The sequence below is a fragment of the Erinaceus europaeus genome, chromosome 4, assembly GCF_950295315.1.
Source record: "Erinaceus europaeus chromosome 4, mEriEur2.1, whole genome shotgun sequence".
Classification (NCBI taxonomy): domain Eukaryota; kingdom Metazoa; phylum Chordata; class Mammalia; order Eulipotyphla; family Erinaceidae; genus Erinaceus; species Erinaceus europaeus.
The window spans coordinates 46,342,279-46,345,253 of NC_080165.1; the positions used below are offsets into that span (position 1 = coordinate 46,342,279).

The 2,975-nt window shown below is 40.0% G+C and overlaps 1 pseudogene across 1 annotated transcript; it reads right to left on the reverse strand.

Annotated features, from left to right (window-relative positions):
• Positions 1-800: 800 nt before the first annotated feature.
• On the reverse strand, positions 801-1,659 carry LOC103128463 (ubiquitin-conjugating enzyme E2 D3-like; annotated as a pseudogene). The gene has a single exon (XR_009549639.1). The product of XR_009549639.1 is annotated as a ubiquitin-conjugating enzyme E2 D3-like (transcript).
• Between the last annotated feature and the right edge of the window lie 1,316 nt (positions 1,660-2,975).

Consider the following 2,975-nt stretch of genomic DNA (forward strand, 5'->3'; position numbering starts at 1 on the left):
ATCTTGTTTTTCAACTTCTGCCTGAGAGTAAGATCATCCCATATTCATCCTTCTGTTTCTGACTTATTTCACTCAACATGATTTTTTCAAGGTCCATCCAAGATCGACTGAAAACGGTGAAGTCACCATTTTTTATAGCTGAGTAGTATTCCATTGTGTATATATACCACAACTTGCTCAGCCACTCATCTGTTGTTGGACACCTGGGTTGCTTCCAGGTTTTCGCTATTACAAATTGTGCTGCCAAGAACATATGTGTACACAGATTTTTTTGGATGGATGTGTTGAGTTCCTTAGGATATATTCCCAGGAGAGGAATTGCAGGGTCATAGGGTAGGTCCATTTCTAGCCTTCTGAGAGTTCTCCAGACTGTTCTCCACAGAGGTTGGACCAATTGACATTCACTAGCAGACATTGACTAGCAGAGCTATTAAATTGACCACTCGTTCACTGACAACCTGCATCATTTATTCAGTGCTATATAGAACAGTGAACTAGAAGATAGATGAACTAATAGCTCCAAGCCTCCTAACAATTTAAATGAAAATGAAAAAATGTTTGAGACCTTGTTTTGGAATACAAAGGACTTCTGACTTCCAATTTCCATTCTCTGTAGAACAAGAACAAGTCATTCTTTTATTGACATTCATAAAATACATCACATTTTCTGTTCTGCTGATGCTATAGATTCAACACCAGTCCTCCAGTCACGTCAGTTATGAGCAGAAAATGTATCATGTAACCTCAAACCTCTAACAGTGGAAGACTCACACAATGGTGCATGCTATTAGAACAGTACTGCTTCCTCAGGATGACCGTGGGCACCCCACCCCAACCCCCCAGATGGCTTCTTCAGCAAGTTAGAGCAGTGAGGAATGGTTTAGTCTCATAACCAAGTTAGAGTGAAGACATTAGCCACATAATACACATGCTCCATTTTTTTTTAAATTCTGAATCTTGGGCAACTGTTCTCTTGTAACTACTTTATAGTTTCTAAAAGCAGTTATTGTGCAAAGCTGGAAGAACTTAGATCTTCTCTGATGAGCATGTGAATGAATGGAGAGAGGTAAACAAAAATAAAATTTAAAAAGATGAAGTCTGACAAGGGAGCAGCCGGATAAGAAAATCAAAATAGGAAAAGTAATTTAAAGTTTATTCCAGCTATAATACAGGTTTTTCTGACTTTAAGGTGGCATGACATAGCATACTTCTGAGTCCATTCCCGAGATACTCTGTTGTACTTATCTCTGTCTGTCTTATAGATCCGTGTGATCTCCAGCACTAGGGGGTCATCTGGGTTTGAATCACCAAGAAGTGAGCAAATGGAGAAAAGAACTTTAGAAATGGTTAAAGCAGAAGACCACTGCGATCTTAGACTATCTAGACAAATGCTGTCATTACTGTTAATGTTTGGATGATAAATTCTTGTTGTAAATGCAACTTTGGGTGGTTTGAAGGAGTAGTCTGTAGGGAAGTGAAAGAACACGCTGCCTTGATATGGGCTGTCCTTAGGTCCCATAAGTGTGGCTTGCCAATGAAACTGATTGCACTGCAAGGGGGGGGGGGGGGGGGGGGCGGGGTTGTCAGGTCACTCAGCTCCTTGTTGAGAACCTCTCGGCTGGCTCCCAGGAGCGGTGGCTCTGCAATGGAAAGATCCATTTTTTAAAAATTGATTTAATATTGATTGACAAACCATAGGTTAAGAGGGGTACAATTCCATGCAATTACCACCACCAGAGTTCAGCATCCCAACCCCTTTATTGGAAGCTTTCCTATTCTTTACCCCTCTGGGAGCATGAAGCCAGGATTATTATGGGGTGCAGAAGATCTGGTTTCTGTAATTGCTTCTCCACTTAAAGTGGGACACTGGCAGATCTATCCATACTCCCAGCCTGTCTCTATATTTACCTGGTGGGGTAGGGCTCTGGAAAGGTGGAGTTCCAGGGTACATTGATGAGGTTGCCTGCCCAGGGATGTCAGGTTGGCATCATGGTAGCACCTGCAACTTGATGGCATAGTAATGGAGCTGAAGGATTGACATTCCATGCCTGGCATCTCTGGACACAATCAGAAGTGAAACATGTCATGATGGTACTGATTGCATTGATTTGAAGACCCATCTTTTTGCACACAAATGCATATGCACATGTACACACACACACACAAACACACACACACAAGTATATCTAACTTTCTCCTCCTGCTTACCTGTTAATTATAATATTTATTCTTCTTATTTATCTATTTGTCAACTCAGTAAACTTTTGTTTTAAGTTCACTATCTACTGTGGCAACAGATACTCTTCAAATATATTAGGAGGTCTTCAAATGTCCCTTTCTTCTTTTTCTTAAATACATTTGTCTGCCTTTTTGTGAATTCAGATATGGCGATTCTAGTTAATGGAATGTGACTGAATATGTTATGTGACATTTGGAGACTCAAGGTTTTAAGACATGTTCTGCCAGCTGCATGTATAGAACAATAAGGTCTAAGAGGATGGTAGAGTTCTAAGGTGAATCTTTGAATCTTGGCATCAAGTGAGCCAATTACCAACTAGGAAACTTACCTTGGACTATTGTATGAGTGACAAATGTCACTGTATTTAAATCACTAGCCACATTAAAGTTCACTTTTCACCATAGCCTAATCTTTCAAAACTTTCACACTTTAAGTAGGGTATTGAAAGAAAAAGTTTCCATGAGAAGATGTTGGTAATGGATGAGAATAAATAATGAGAAGGAATGTATCATGCCAAGAGTAGAAACACTCCTGGCAGAGAGAACAGCAAGACAGAGGATTCTGAGCCAAGAAAGAACATAGTATATTAGAAGAATAAACAAGAGATCTGCATGCTAGAACACAATAAATAGCCAAGAGCAGAATTAGACAAGTTTGAAGAAGCACCAAGACCAGCCTCAATTGTTACCATTGCAAGCACTCGCTATGATCATTACCAGCTAAATTCATTGACCAA